A 16,829-nucleotide genomic window follows, 5' to 3' on the forward strand; every position below is an offset into this window, starting at 1 on the left:
TGTAAACTGTGTGCAGTTCAAAGTAATAGGTCTGTTGACTGGTATGCAAACAAATTACACGAAGTGCTGCTGCTTTCTATGCTAATGGGACAGTCCCAGCACGAAAAAACATAGAAAGTGACCACCATTCCAGGAAGAGTGCGTCGTATGAGCTGTTAGTAAACCCTGAAGATGTATATCTCCAACCCCTGCGCACTAAAATGGGACTAATGAAGGTATCTGTAAAAACACTGGACAGAGAAGGGGGAGGTTTTGCACACCTGAAGACAAACTTTCTCAACATAAGTGGGGCAAAGATTATAGAGGGTGTATTTATTGCATTTATTGGCCTCAAAATACGACAGCTTACGCAAGATACGGATTTCACCAACACATTAAGTTGTTTCTAATCTAAAAAACAAGAGAAAAACATAACAAAATGTAACACAGTAACATACTGTAACTACTGCATAATACATTTATCATATGTATAAAACGAAACATGTATTACAGGCCACTGAAAATGCTTCATAATAAAAGAGGCAAAACGCGTATGGAAAAAAGCAAACAGCTTTTCATTTTGTTGCATAGACAGAACACACCTCCGTGAAATTTAAACGAGACTGAGAAAGATTCATGAATTTTCTTCAAGTCATCGTGTACTCTATTTCTTGGAAATCACGAAATTGATGTCTATTGTAAATAACATTGTAAGATGTGGTCTAGGGGTAGCGTCTCTGATTAGTATTCAAAACGTCATCTGTCACGGATCCGAAACCCGCCAGCGTTTAAATTTTGGTTAATAATCCGGAATAAGAAATCGCTCTCATTCTACCATTGGCCTTGTCGGAGTGTGGAGGAGTGGGCAGAACTTCGGGACGTTACCTTGTCCTTGGGGTGGGAAACTGCCCCTAAAGGCGGAAGAAATAGCAATGATCAACGGCATGGCGCAGAAGGTAATGGAAATCACAATATTAAAGACACATACGGTGTATCCACAGGAAATGTGGGCTATGGTTGAAGACGTATCATGATGATCTCTCCATTGGCAAAAGATTCCGGAGTAATCCCACATTAGGGTTTCTGGAAGGGGACTGTCAACGGAGAGGTGACCATGAGAAAAAGATTGAATAAACAACGGAAGGATAACGTTCTACGAGTCGGAGCGAGGAATGTCAGAAGCTTGAACATGAGAGGGAAACCAGAAAATCTGAAAAGGGAAATGCAAAGTCTCGATCGAGATATATTAGGTGTCAGTGAAGTGAAATGGAAAGAAGACAAGAATTTCTTGTAAGATGGGTATAGGGTAATATCAACAGCAGCAGAAAATGCTATAACTGGAGTAGGATTCATTAGGAATAGGAAGACAGGGAGAAGAGTGAGTTACTGTGAATAGTTCAGTGGCAGGGTTGTTCTCATCAGAATCAACAGCGAACCAACATCGACAACGATAGCTGGAGATGAAAAGATAGAGAAACTACATGTGGATATTGAAAGGTTAATAAAGTTCGTAAAGGGAGATGAAAATCTAAAGTCATGGGGGGCTGGAATGCAGTTACAGGGAAAGGAATAGAAGAAAAGGTTACTGGAGAATGTGGGCTTGGGACAAGGAATGAGAGGGGAGAAAGACTGAGTTATGAAATAAAGTTCAGCTAATAATAGTGAATACACTGTTCAAGAATCACAAGAAGAGGAGATATACTCCGAATATGCAAAGAAGTCGGATACAAAATACCAAGGAATGAAGAGATACGCTTGAAGTTATCTAAAGCTATAGATGCAGCAGTAGGGAAGAAATCAATGGGCACTACAGTTGAAGAGGGATGGACGTCTCTAAAAAGGGCAGTCACAGAAGTTGGAATGAAAAACATAGGCACTAAGAAGGTAACTGAGAAGAAACAAAAGAAATAATTAAATTAATCGATGAAAGAAGAAAGTGTAAAAATGTTTAGGGAAATTCAGGAATAGAAAAATACAAGATGTTGGGGAATGAAATAAATAGGAAGTGCAGGGAAGCTAAGACGAAAAGGCTGCAGAAAAAATGTGAAGAAATCGAAAGAGAAAGGATGGTCGGAAGGACTGACTCAGAATATAGGAAAGTAAAACAGTCATCACTAAAACAAAAGAAAGGGTGGCAACATTAAAAATACAACGGGAATTTCACTGTCAAATGCAGAGAAGAGAGCGGATGGATGGGAAGAGTGCATTGGGGGCCTCTATGAAGGGGGAGATATGTCTGATGTGATAGAAGAAGAAACAGAAACGATAGATAGCAGATAGGGGATCTAGTATTAGAATCGGAATTCAAGAGAGCTTTAGAGGACTTAAGAACAAATAAGGCAGAAGGGATGGATAACATTCCATCAGAATTTGTAACATCATTGGGGGGGGAAGTGGCAACAAACCGACTATTCAGGTTGGTGTGTCGAATGTATTAGTCTGGTGACATTAAATCTGACGTTCGGAAAAGCATCATCCACACAATTCCGAAGACTGCAGTAGCTGACAGGTGTGAGAATTATCGCACAATCAGTTTAACAGCTCATTCATCCAAGTTGCTGACAAAAATAATACACAGAAGAATGGAAAAGAAAATTGAGGATGTGTTAGATGATGAACAGTTTGGCTTTATAAAAGGTAAAGGCACCAGAGAGGCTATTCTGACGTTGCGGTTGATAATGGAAGCAAGACTAAAGTAAAATCGAGACACGTTCATAGTGTTTATAGACCTGGAAAAAGCGTTTGACAATGTAAATTGGGCTAGAACCTAGGGGGAATAATAAGAGTGGTCGACCAAGAACAAAGTGTAAAAAGGATGTAAGAAGGGGAAGTCTTTCGTCCATATTTTTCAATGCATACAGAGAGAAAGCAATGATGGTAGTAAAATAAAGATTCAGGAGCGGATTACAATTCAAGACGAGTATCAGTGATACGATTCGCTGACGACATTTGTATCCTGAGTGAAAGTAAGGAAGAATTACATGATTGCTAAATGGAATGAACAGTCTAATGACTGCAGCATATGGACCGAGAGTACATCGAAGAAAGATAAAAGTAATGACAAATAGCAGAAATGAGAACAGAGGGAAACTTAACATCAGGATTGATGGTCACGAAGTAGGCAGCAAAATAACCAACGTGGAACGGAGCAAGGAGGACGTCAGAAGCAGACTACGGCTGGCAAAAAGGACATTCTTGGCCAAAAGAAATCCACTAGTATCAAACATAGACCTTAAACTGAAGAAAACATTTCTTTAAATGCACGTTCGGAGCACAGCATTATATGTTAATGAAACATGGACTGTAGGAAAACTGGAACACAATAGAATCGAGGCATTTGAGATGTGGTGCCACATACGAATGTTGGAAATTAAGTAGATTGAGAGGGTGTCGATTCTGCCCAAAATCGGAGAGAAAAATAATATCATGAAAACACTGACAAGGAGAAGGAACAGGAAGAAGAGCATCTGTTAAGACATCAGGGAATGACTTCCATAGTACTAGAGGGAGCAGTCGAGGGCAGGAACTGTACAGGAAGACAGAGATAGAAATACATCCAGCAAGTTTGAGACTTAGCCTGCAAGTGCTACTACTCTGAGATGGAGAGGTTGGCCCAGGAAAGGAACTTGTGGAGGGCCGCATCAAACCATCCAGGATAACAGAATTAGTAGGAAAGAAGTAGTAAATTAAAACGTAATTCATGATGCGGCATTTTTTTTCTCGTATCTCAGTATTTGACATCATGTCTCCCGAACTACGTGTCACACAATGGTATATTTTTGTCGGTGCATTCAGCGGCTAATGTGGATACTGTCTGCGAAGAGTGTTGCGAACAGAATTAGCAGGAACGAAGTAATAAATGTAAGCGTCCTGCCTGATGCAATAGTTTTCACGTATTCAGTGTTTATGACGTCTTATTCCCTGTACTAAGTGTCGTATAATGATGTAATTTTTATGGTACGTTCAGCGGTATATGTGAATATTATCTGTAAAATGTATGACGACACAATTAGTAGCAAAGAAGCATTAAATGAAAAAGTCTTTCTTCATGTGGGAGTTTTACTGCATGGACAGCGAAAATCTAGTAAGAGATAAACTTCTTTCATTTCATCTTTTTGCTAGGGTTATCAGAGAGAAAAAGTTTCATAAAGGTTTCAAATTATGTATTAAGTTTGTTGCAAGTCTATATGTTCTCTCATTCTCAAATACTGGATGACTAAAGTATGAGATTTTCCACATTGTGGAATAATATGAATTTTCACCCCAACCCCTTTGATAGGTTGGGTGTTCTTAACCCCCCCCCCCCCCCACTTTGATAAAAGTTGGATTGCAGCCTATCGCAATTGCGGTTTATCGTATCCAGACATTACTGCTCGCGTTGGTCGAGATCCAATGACTGTTAGCAGAATATGGAATCGGTGGGTTCAGGAAGGTAATAGGGAACGCCGTGCTCGATCCCAACGGCCTCGTATCGCTAGTAGTAGAGATGACAGGCATCTTATCCGCATGGCTGTAACGGATCACGCAGTCACGTCTCGATCCCTGAGTAAAAAAAAAAAATGGCTCTGAGCACTATGGGACTAAACTGCTGAGGTCAACAGTCCCCTAGAACTTAGAACTACTTAAACCTAACTAGTTAAGGACACCAAACACACATCCATGCGCGAGGCAAGATTCGAACCTGCGACCGTAGCGGTCGCGCGGTTCCACACTGTAGCGCCTAGAACCGCTCGGCCACCCCGGCCGGCCCTGAGTCAACAGTTGGGGACGTTTTCAAGACAACAACCATCTGTATGTACAGTTAGACGACGTTTGCAGCAGCATGGACTATCAGCTCGGAGACCATGGCTGCGGTTACCCTTGACGCTGCATCACAGATATGGTGTACTCAATGACGAACCTGGGTGCACGAATGGCAAAACGTCATTTTTTCGGATGAATCCAGATTCTGTTTAAAGCATCATGATGGTCGCATCAGTGTTTGGCGACATCGCGGTGAACGCACATTGGAAGCGTGTATTCGTCATCGCCATACTGGCGTGTCACCCGGCATGACGGTATGGGGTGTCATTGGTTACACGTCTCGGTCACCTCTTGTTCGCTCTGACGGCACTTTGAACACATTTTAGATGTGTTACGACCCGTGGCTCTACCCTTCATTCGATCCCTGCGAAACCCTACATTTCAGCAGGATAATGCACGACCGCATGTTGTCCTGTACGGGCCTTTCCGGATAGAGAAAATGTTCGACTGCTGCCCTGGCCAGCACATTCTCCAGATCTCTCACCAATGGAAAACGTTTGGTCAATGGTGGCCGAACAACTGGCTTGTCACAATACACTAGTCTTGATGAACTGTGGTATCGTGTTGAAGCTGCATGGGCAGGTTTACCTGTACACGCCATCCAAGCTCTGTTTCACTCAATGCCCAGGCGTATCAAGGCCATTCTTACGGCTAGAGGTGGTTGCTGAGGGTACTGATTTTTCAGGATCTATGCTCCCAAATTGCGTGAAAATGTGATCACAAGTCAGTTCTAGTATAATATATTTGTCCAATGAATACCAGTTATCATCTGCATATATTCTTGGTGAAGCAATTTTAATGGCCAATAGTGTATATACGAACTTTAATATGTACATCGATTTTTATAATTTATGTGGATATCGACCATGGTCTCTCAGTCCGGAAGTTGTAATTGAATTCAGATTTTTTCAGGCCACTTTTTTTAGATAAACTATTCGGAAGTGACAGAACATTTCCTCGACTTCCCCCGTGGCCTAAAAGGCAATCGCCAGCTTCCTGTGCTAGCTCCCTCGGAGTCGCTGAGTAAGCATGAATCACACTGGCCGTGGCCGGGCGGGCTCTGGCGGAAGCGGCATTGCGTGCGACGCTGTGCGTGCGGTGCGTGCACGCAGTGGCGGCGGCGGCCACTCCACCTGATGGCCGCGCCACGCGCCGTGCGTTATTTATTCAGTAACGAGGGCTGCGCGCCGCGCCGAGCCCTCACCTGCTGGGGCGCCGGGCGTGGGGGGCGCGCTCCCGCTGTCTGCAGGGCCCCAGCCTAAGCCGTCGCTGCGACAGAAAACTGTTCAGCCTGAACGCCTAGATCAACAGCAGATGGCTTACACGGCCTCCGCAACTTTTATCTGTTCGATAGTAGAACTCCGCTTTTCTCTCCGAACTAGATCACGGTATTGAAATCTGTTGATTGTGGTGGCCAGGGGATATGCGACAGTTTATCCTCCAGTATACTACAAGATGCGAGCCGTGTGAACTGAGTGTCTGACTTCTTGGAACACTGTATCAGCATTATCGATGAAACGCTGTACAATGGGATGGAACTGATTAGCCGAAATAGTACCATAATCTTTGGCAGTAGTGCTACCTTGGAGCACCACTAAATGGCTGCCGAAAATCATCCAGCCACCTCCGTGTTTCGCTCCTAGAACCTAAAATCGGTCAGAAGTTGGAAACAGTATGAAATAAGAGTCATCCGACGAAATGACTTTCCTTCATGCTCCATAGTTCTAATTTATCGCTTCGGTTCATTTTTCTGCTGCGGTCATTTGCATCACTGATGTGTTGTTTTGGAATTCCATCTCGCCCTGCAATTCTCTGCTTATGGGCCTGACATTGTGTTATTTTAGTAGCGACAAGGTTCACGGGTGTATCATTCAGCTCTGCAGTGACTTTTGCAGCTGTTATACTCTTATGACCGTCTTCTACCATCACTCAACACACACTTTCGTCACGTTATGACGTAGCCGGCTTCCCCCGCCGGAGGTTCGAGTCCTCCCTCGGTCATGGGTGTGTTTGTTGTCCACAGCCTAAGTTAGTTTAAGTTAGATTAAGTAGTGTTTAGGCTTAGGTACCGATGACCTCAGCAGTTTGGTCCCATTAGACCTTACCACAAATTTCCAGTTATGACGTAGCGTATGATGTTTTTCTCATTTTCCTCTGTGTGGTATAACTTCGATACGGTACCTCTGGAAACACCAAAAACGTCGGCTTCCTTGATTATGGAAGCTCCCGTCTTAACGAGCTCCAACAATTTACCCAAGTTCGAATCCACTTAGCTCCGACACGGTGCATTTACAGATATACAGAACATTGTTTTGGCCACAGTTAAAACTTGCGACGTTCAAATGGCTCTGAGCACTATGGGACTTAACAGCTATGGTCATCAGTCCCCTAGAACTTAGAACTACTTAAACCTAACTAACCTAAGGACATCACACAACACCCAGTCATCACGAGGCAGAGAACATCCCTGACCCCGCCGGGAATCGAACCCGGGAACCCGGACGTGGGAAGCGAGAACGCTACCGCACGACCGCGAGTTGCGGACACTTGCGACGTATTGAGGACATTGCGGAGGTGCCATTCGCAGTCAAATAAAACGGCACAACCTCCAGCTTGGCTAGCATCTTTATTTATGTTGTGTTCAAACATGTGTGTGAAATCTTATTGGACTCAACAGCTAAGGTCATCAGTCACTAAGCTTATACACTACTTAACCTAAATTATCCTAAGGACAAACACACAGCCGGACGGAGTGGCCGAGCGGTACTAGGCGCTACAGTCTGGAGCCGCACGACCACTACGATCGCAGGTTCGAATCCTGCCTCGGACATGGGTGTGTGTGTTGTCCTTAGGTTAGTTAGGTTTAAGTAGTTCTAAGTTGTAGGGGACTGATGACCTCAGATGTTGAGTCCCATAGTGCTCAGAGCCATTAGAACCATTTGAACAAACATACACACACACGCCCGAGGGAGGGCTCGAACCTCCGCCGGGACCAGCCGCACAGTCCATGACTGCAGCGCCTAAGACCACTCGGCTAATCCCGCGCGGCTTATTTATGTTAAAGCATGCTTTTCTATTTGTGTTACCATATTTTTATCCAAACTCTGTACATTTACATTACAAAATTTAAAGTAACATGTAAATTCCTTTGAGAGAGAAAAGTTTGTTTCAATGCATCAACATAGACTTATAACGCATCGCTCGTGCAAAAGTCACTTTGCACTTTCCTCGCACAATGTCCTACCTAACAAGGATGAAGCTCAACAGGCAGGTCCTATATTCATAGATTTCCAGAATATATTTGAAACAGTGCCACACTGCAGATTGTTAAGGAAGGTGCGAGAATTCAGGATACTTTCTCAGATATGTCACTAATTTTTAATAATATAACCCTGCACTTTGTCCCGAATGGCAAGAGTTCGTTGGACACGGAGGTGTCGCTAAGAGTGCCGCAGAGGAAGTGTGATAGGATCGCTCTTGCACACTAACTGCATAAATGATCTGACGGTTAGGGTGAACAGCAGTCGCGTGTGCTTGGTGATGCCGATGTAATCAAGGGGGATACACGATATTCGATACACGATAACTTGAACAGAATAATATGTAAATTGATGCTGATGAGTGGGAACAATAATCGTAATTAACATCAACAATAGTTGAACAAAGTCCAATGAAATCTGTCGGTAGTGAGGAAATTACATTGAAGTGCCAAAAAATCTGGTATAGGCATGTGTATTAAAATACAGAGATATGTAAACAGGCAGAATACGGCGATGCTGTAGGCAACGCCTGTATAAGACAACGAGGCGCAGTTGTTAGATCTGTTACTGCTGCTACAATGGCAGGTTGTGAAGGCTTAAGTGAGTTTGAACGTGGTTTTGTAGTTGGCGCACGAGCGATGGGTCACAGCGTTTCCGAGGTAGCGATGAAGTGGGGATTTTCCAGTACGACCATTTTATGAGAGTACCGTGAATATCAGGAATCCGGTAAAACATCGCTGGGCCGAAAAAAGATCCTGCAAGAACGGGAACAACGTCGACGAGACGGACGCTGCAAGGAAGATGGGACGGCGGTACGAGGACGCGGCCTCGGTCGCAGAAGCGAGTGGCGTGGCGGAGGGCTGTCCGGTGGAGCTTGCTCAGTCGGCGGTACCCCCTGCTCGTCACCTTGGACGGACCAGTCTCTGGCAGTGGAACATAAGAAGGACGCTGCTAGAGGGTCGGCTGCAGAGGCGAGTGGCCCGGCGGATAGTCGTCTGATGGAGGTCGCTCCGCCGGCGACATCCTGCCTGCCACCTACGACCGATCGACGCTCACACTATGTCGCTGTAAGTCCGCGAGCCGCAAAACGGACACAGACTCATCTGTGCACGTATGCGACGCGCGCAACCCTACAAATTCTGTCGATGTGTACAATGCTGCCATGCATCTCACGGCTACGGGAGGCCACCTCCACCGCCAAGATGGGGACGCGAAAATCATTGTGGCACCTGGAAGACGCAGACGGCGATCGCCACGCCCGTCACGCAGGCCGCTGCCCCTGCGCCGCACGCAGCAGCTCTGCCTACCTCACAGAATGCCAACAAGACAGAAGCATCCACTCAGGATGCGGCTGATGCCCTGGCGTCCCCAAAGGGAATTCTCCCTAAGGGTACGCCCCTACAAGATCGCGAACTCCTGAAATCCTCGCGACCATCGCGGAAACGCAGAGCCGCCTCTGATGAAGAAGACTCCACACCGCAATCTGTAACCAGCAAGTCGATGTCAAAGAAGAGGGTGCAGAAAGAAATTGCTGCGCCTACTCCTAATCGGAAGGAAGATGCAGAGGGATTTATCGTCCGAAGTCGGAAGCACACGGCTAGAGCCAAAGTGCACCAGCCAGTGCAACAGCTAAGATGGAAAACCGCATCAATGTATAGCTGAGTCGCGGGACGCTGGCGTGAGTGGCGCTGAGTCGTCACGGCGGAGGAAACCTCCCCCTCCGCCTGTCATCGTCCGGTGGGGTGGTACCTACAACGATTTCCTGCACCTGATCGCAGAGATCGAACCAGCAACAGTAGCAATCAACGGAAACGACTTTCTCAAGGTCAAAGTCGGCAGCACTGAAGCACACAGCAAACTCATGGACGTGCTCAGAAAAGAGGGGCTCCATCGCTACACGCACAATGCGGACCCCCTCAAACTCCTCAGGGTGGTCATACGCCGCCTACCAATGAAGATGGAGCCCAACCACCTGAAGGAAGAACTGAAGGCGCTGGGCTATGGTGTCCGGTCGACGAGCCTGCTGAGGTCTCCGACAAACAGGGACATGCCTCTGTTCTGTGTTGTCCTGGTCGACAACGTCGAAAATCGTAAGACTTTCCAGCTGCAGCGAATTGCCCGAGTACAAGTGACAGTCGAGCCACTCCGAGCTAAGAGAAGGCGGCCTCAATGCTACTCGTGACAGGGCCTAGGCCACGTGGCGCGGTATTGCTTTATGCCGCCTCGCTGCGCCAAATGCGCAGGCCCTCACCAGAGCAAAGAGTGCTCTCTGAAGATAGAAGACGCGCCACGATGCTGCTACTGCAGTGAGCCTCATGTGGCAAGCTGCAGGGGCTGCAAGGCGTTCAAGAAGTCCAACAACAATCAGCGATGGAAGGCAGCGCCGTCTAAGTAGGTGCGGCCTGGCACCAGTTTCGTTGATGCCGTCAAAGGAGGGGCACCCACTGTAAACTCACACCAACAGCCGCAGCCCGCCGTAGCAACCAAAGAACAGCCAGACACAGCAGCAGCTGCTCCGCAAACGTCACTCAGAGGGCGAGGCCGACGCACGGAGCGCCCACCTGCCCTCACCACACCACGGCCTGCAAAACGAGCCGCACAACAGCCAGCAGCCACCGCCCAGTCGCAGTGTGCTGCTCCAGACGCTGGGGACGCCACCATGGCTGCCCCTACCCAGAGAGAAGACGCCGGAGAACTCCGATCACTCCTGAGATCACTCTACGAGCTCCTACAGTAACTGTCGGTCCTGGTGACGGCAGTTACAGAAGCGCTCCAGGCCAGAGCCATTCCCATCCAGAACCATAATGGATAATCGTCATATCGATTGTCACACAGTTTGCGGCTTCAACACAAAAAGTCTCTGTCCCCAGCAGGGTGAGTTTCGCCAATTCCTCCACGACGAGGGGATCGGCATCTTTCTCGTGTGCGAAACTCGCCTCAAAACTGGAATCAGCGTGCGAGCTGCAAACTACCAATGCTACCGAAGCGACTGGCTGACGGCAGGCGGCGGCACTGCCGTGTACATCAAGAGTTCGCTGAAATTATATCTGCCTGCGCTGGACACCATGTAGGTTACAGGAGCCGCTGTCAACTCCACGGTCGGTCAGACCATCTTCACTGCGGTCTACCGACCGCCGAGAGGGAACTTGGAAGCTGCTAACATTCAAGCATTGCCGGCCGAAGTGGCTGTGCGGTTAAAGGCGCTGCAGTCTGGAACCGCAAGACCGCTACGGTCGCAGGTTCGAATCCTGCCTCGGGCATGGATGTTTGTGATGTCCTTAGGTTAGTTAGGTTTAACTAGTTCTAAGTTCTAGGGGACTAATGACCTCAGCAGTTGAGTCCCATAGTGCTCAGAGCCATTTGAGCCATTCAAGCATTCAGCATTGCTAACGATGAGGGGGGGGGGGGGGGGGAGTCTTCATTGCGGTTGACTTTAATGCAAAGCACACGCAGTGGAACTCCCGCTGCATAAATGTCAGCAGTCGCCGCCTCCTGCGCGCCGCCCAGCAACACGGCGCCATCATACTGGGGCCGTTCGACCCGGCGATCTTCCCTGCCAGAGGGCCGCCAGACGTCCTTGACGTCGTCATTATCAAAGGCGTCGAGCAACATACGGCCGCCACAACTCACTGCGCCATGTCATCGGACCATCTGCCAGTTATTTACGACATTGACATCGTAGGTATTGCACTACCTGCCCGCCACCGCTGCTGCAAGATGATGAACTTGCAGTGCTTCGAGAACGAAGTTCTCGACATGCTGGAGGACCCTGACATCGAGGGTGCCAACGCCAGTCTTTATGAATCGGCCGCGCGGGATTAACGGAGCGGTCTAAGGCGCTGCAGTCATGGACTGTGCGACTGGTCCCGCCGGAAGTTCGAGTCCTCCCTCAGGCATGGGTGTGTGTGTTTGTCCTTAGGATAATTTAGGTTAAGTAGTGTGTAAGCTTAGGGACTGATAACCTCAGCAGTTAAGTCCCAAAAGATTTCACACATATTTGAACATTTTTTTATGAATCGCCGACTACTACTAGCAACAGAAGCAGCCACACCGAGACGTCCACCTCAGCAGCGGGACCACTCCAGTAAACTCTCTCGTCACATCGTAGAGGCCATCAGGGAAAAGAACAGGACCTTCCGAGAGAGGCAGCTCACGTGCCAGCCGGCTACCAAGCGCCGCTTAAACCAGATGCGGCGAAAAAGCGAGACGGCGGGGAAGACCACAGGAATCGGGATTGGGGTGGCCTGGTCGTCTCCCTGAACCCAGAGGACGGCAGCCCATGGCGAGTAGTGAAAACTTTCCTTCGCCGGCGGCAACGTGTCTCGCCGCTACACGTCGGACAGAACTACGTCTACAACCCAGACGAGAAGGGCAGCGTATTAGCAGACACTTTCACAAAGAACTTCACAGCTATTGAGGACGACGAGGATCTGGATCACATCCGACGTGTGGTCGAAGAACTTCCGACGTACCTATCAGGGAGGCAAGAGAATGACGATATCACCCCCCATCGAGGAAGAGGAAGTAGTAGAGGAGCCGCGGTCACTGAACGTCAGAAAGGCAGGATGGAATCGACAACTTTCTCCTACGAAACCTGCCGGTGGGAGCCCACCGGACCCTGAAGACCATCTTTAACAGTATGCTTCGGACTGGAGTCTTCCCTTCAATATGGAAGCATGCGGAAGTCGTGCCAGTGCTGAAGACGAACAAGGATGCTCGTTTGGCCACCAGCTACTGTCCCATTATTCTGTTTTCTTCCCTCTCGAAGGTATTGGAGAGACTCTTAGATTGTTTGCAGGTGATGCTGTCATTTACCGACTTATAAAGTCATCAGATGACCAAAACGAATTGCAAAATAATTTAGATACGATATCTGTAGGGTGTGGAAAGAGGCAGTTGACGCTAAATAAAGAAAAGTGTGAAGTTATTCACATGAGTGCTAAAAGAAATCAACTAAATTTCCATTACACGGTAAGTCACACAAATCTGATGGCTGTAAACTCAACTAAATACTTAGGGGTTACAATTTAATTGGAACGATCATATAGATAGTGTTGTGGGTAGAGAAAACCAAACACTGCGATTCATTGGCAGAAGACTTAGAGGGTGCAACAGATCTATTAAAGAGACTGCTTATACCCCGCTTGTCTCCTTTATTCTGGAGTACTGCTGTGCGGTGTGGGACCCACATCAGGTAGGTCTGACGGATGACATCGAAAAAGTTCAAACATAGGCAGCTCGTTTTGTATCGTCACGAAATAGCGGAGATAGCGCCGCAGACATGATACGTGAATTGGAGTGGCAAAGGCGTTTTTCGTTGCGACGGGATCTCCTCGTGAAATTTCATTTATCAGTTTTCTCCTACGATTGCGAAAACATTCTGTTGGCACACACCTGCATAGGGAAAAATGATCATCACGATAAAATAAGAGAAATCAGGGCTCGCACAGAAAAATTTAAGTGCTCGATTTTCCCGCGCGCCTTAGAGAGATAACTTGAAGATGATTCATTGAACCCTCTGCCAGGCATTTTATTGTGAATAGCAGAGTAATCACATCGATGTAGATGTAGAGTTAAATACGCACGTATTCTGTTGGAGTTCATTAGCTTGAAAAGTGATAGGAACACCTTACAATATCAGTGACACATTAATGCTGGTTCCACATTTTATTATCATTTATAATCAGTAATGTAATTTATGAAATTATCACGATTTCACAGAGTGACTCTTTTACTTAACTGAGAGAGAGGACAATACTTCATAGTGGTCCTTATCTCCGATTGATTTTTTTTACCTGACTGCCAAGTACTTCTGTTTTAACTGAATATTAAAAGTGAACATGGTTTCCCACATGGGCCTCACTTCATTTTTACCTTCAATATGTTGTCACGCCACAGCCACAGCCATCATAATAGCACTTTCCAGGAACATATTTTACTTCCTACTTCATAAACAGTACGTGTATTGCACACTGTATGCTACGTCATAAAGGTTCAAATGGCTCTGAGTACTATGGGACTTAACATCTGAGGTCATCTGTCCCCTAAACTTAGAACTACTTAAACCTAACTAACCTAAGGACATCACATACATCTATGCCCGAGGCAGGATTCGAACCTGCGACGTTAGCGGTCGCGCGGTTCCAGACTGAAGCGCCTAGAACCGCTCGGCCACACCGGCCGGCTGCTACGTCATAATGTATGTTTTATTACTAGTAGTGTTTTAAAAAAAAACTTATTTTCCATTCAGGAGGCATGTATATCTTTTTGCGCTTGTTACGGTACTACGGATTAACCTGTCTGTGTTCAATAGCGAGAGTTATGCGTTTAGATGACTTTGACACAGTAGCAATTGATTTTTAACTTATGAGATATAATATTCATTAAGTTACCTTCCATTAGGAATGTGGACGCACTCAATGACTGAGATATGACTTTCATAATGATGGAGCACAGCAATCAGTCGTCCTGTCCTTTACTTTCAGCGTTTATTCAGCAAACCTAGATTTTGGCTACTGCCTAGCCATTATCAATACACTATTTCGTTCACTCAAAGTCTTGAACGAACTGTGACAGAAGCCCGAACAATAGGGGACTGACGTACTAGAACACGCATTGAAACTGTGAAATAGTGCATTGATAATGGCTAGGCACTAGCCAATATCTAGGATTGCTGAATAAACCCTGAAAGGAAAGGACGACTGGTTGCTGTGCTCCACCATTTTGAAAGATATAATATTGTATTTATTTTGATATGTTTCAAGGAATTCCAGATTTCATATGCGCCGCAGTGGTATCCCATTTGGGTTATCGTAGTAAAGGCTCCAGTTCCCTTCTTTTCACAGCTCATAACTGATGTTTTGTCACTACCAGTCACGCGCGATGCAACTCAGTGACTTGTTATAGCACTCCCTTTATTATTTCTTTAAATATCAGGTGTTAAATGTAGTTAAACAAGCTGTAAAGTGCTGCATACCTCTGACCCTGAGTACAATTTAGTAAAAAAGTATTGTATTTTGGCAAAACTGTAATGTAAATACAATGCCGGTTTATATATACAAACTTTTGCCACAATACGTCCTACTTTTTAATTTGATGTACCATGTGTAAGTCGTTTTTAAGATTACATGCACTTCAATTAAGCGCTGAAAAGTCACAGATATGTTTTCATTGGCATTCTGATAATGTCTCTAATGGCAAAAATTGTCGAAGACGTTTACCTTTAACACGCTGTTCGGCTTGAGCGAGTTATGAAACAATGTTTATGGATGACAAGAAATTGTGTGTCGATGTAAGGTGCGTAACTCGGCTTCGTTGCATCATTGTGATAAGCTTTTTCCCACTTGGTCTTATGTTACAATTTTATTGAAATCGTGATACCGAAACGCGTCATGAGAATTGCAAAATAAAGAGAAAAATTTTGGCGACCAGGATAGGTGTAGTCATTAGTGCTACAATTATGTTATTACCAGCTGCGAAGATAATGCCAGGCTACGAACAGTAAAATATTATATCTACTGGCTGCATGAGCGTCGAATCGACGGGAGACTTTTATGAGAGTAATAAACAATCAGACTTCCGTCACTGACATTGCATTCATTTCGCCCGAAAACAGTATATTGCGTTCATTTGTCAACGCATATTTGATACAGAAGTTATTATCGAACACACATTTCCATTTCTTTTATGTATCATCTGACAGATTCGGCGACGTGGTTTCACTGTGTCCTTAATTAAAAGCGCAGCAAATGGAGCACGTCTGTGTGCAACGAGGTGTGAGTGGCGTACGAGTGATCGTCGAATCGACGGGAGACGTTTATGAGAGTAATAAACAATCACACTTCCGTTGTTAACACGTCACTGACAATGCATTCATTTCGCATGATAACAATATATTGCGTTCCTTTGTCAACGCATATTTGATACAGGAGTTATTTTCGAACACACATTTGCGTTCTTTTACGTAACATTTGACAAATTCATCGACGTGCTTTCACTGTGTCCCTAATCAAAAGCGCAGCAAATGGAGCACATCTGTGTGCAGCGACGTATGAGCGGTGTATTTTTGTCAATATTGTCTCATATACTTTTCAGGATGAGAAACGTGCAATACTAACGGAGTAACAGCAACGATAGTAATAATAATTATTATTATTATGGTGGGTCACCGACTGCGAGAATGCACTCGTCTCTAGGAAAGTTGCATACCAGAAATAAAGTAGCAAAAAATCCCCAGAAATATACAGGCTTTCAACGAAACACGAAAACAACCGTAAAAATTATCAAATAAACCAAGAGAAAACTCATGAAAGAACAGTTGGAGTCCATAGGGAACAACTTCTGTAACTTCAACAAAAGAGATTTCTACAGGACGTTTGCAGGACAAATCCGACGATACACACCACCGAATCTCTTTCAGGATAAGTGATGGAAAATTGGCACATGATAAATATGGAAAACTGCAAGATGCTCGTACACTGTTTCTCAGAACTTCTGAATAGCCCAGAACCCACGGAGGAAGAACCGACAGAGAAGCACACACTCACTATCCCCGATACAAGAGGAGGTCCACAGACACATCCTCAAACTCAAAAGCAACAGATCATCTGATAAAGACGGTATAGTGCCCTAACTACCGAAAAACCTCGGACCAAACTCACTTAGAGGACTCACACAGACTATCACAGATATCTGGACATCAGAAAAGCTGCCAGACGAGTGGAAATGCGCCCTGATTCATTCATTACACGGAAAAGGCAACCGCCTAGACGTAAACAATTACAGGGG

The sequence above is a fragment of the Schistocerca serialis genome, chromosome 1 (assembly GCF_023864345.2).
Source record: "Schistocerca serialis cubense isolate TAMUIC-IGC-003099 chromosome 1, iqSchSeri2.2, whole genome shotgun sequence".
NCBI lineage: Eukaryota > Metazoa > Arthropoda > Insecta > Orthoptera > Acrididae > Schistocerca > Schistocerca serialis.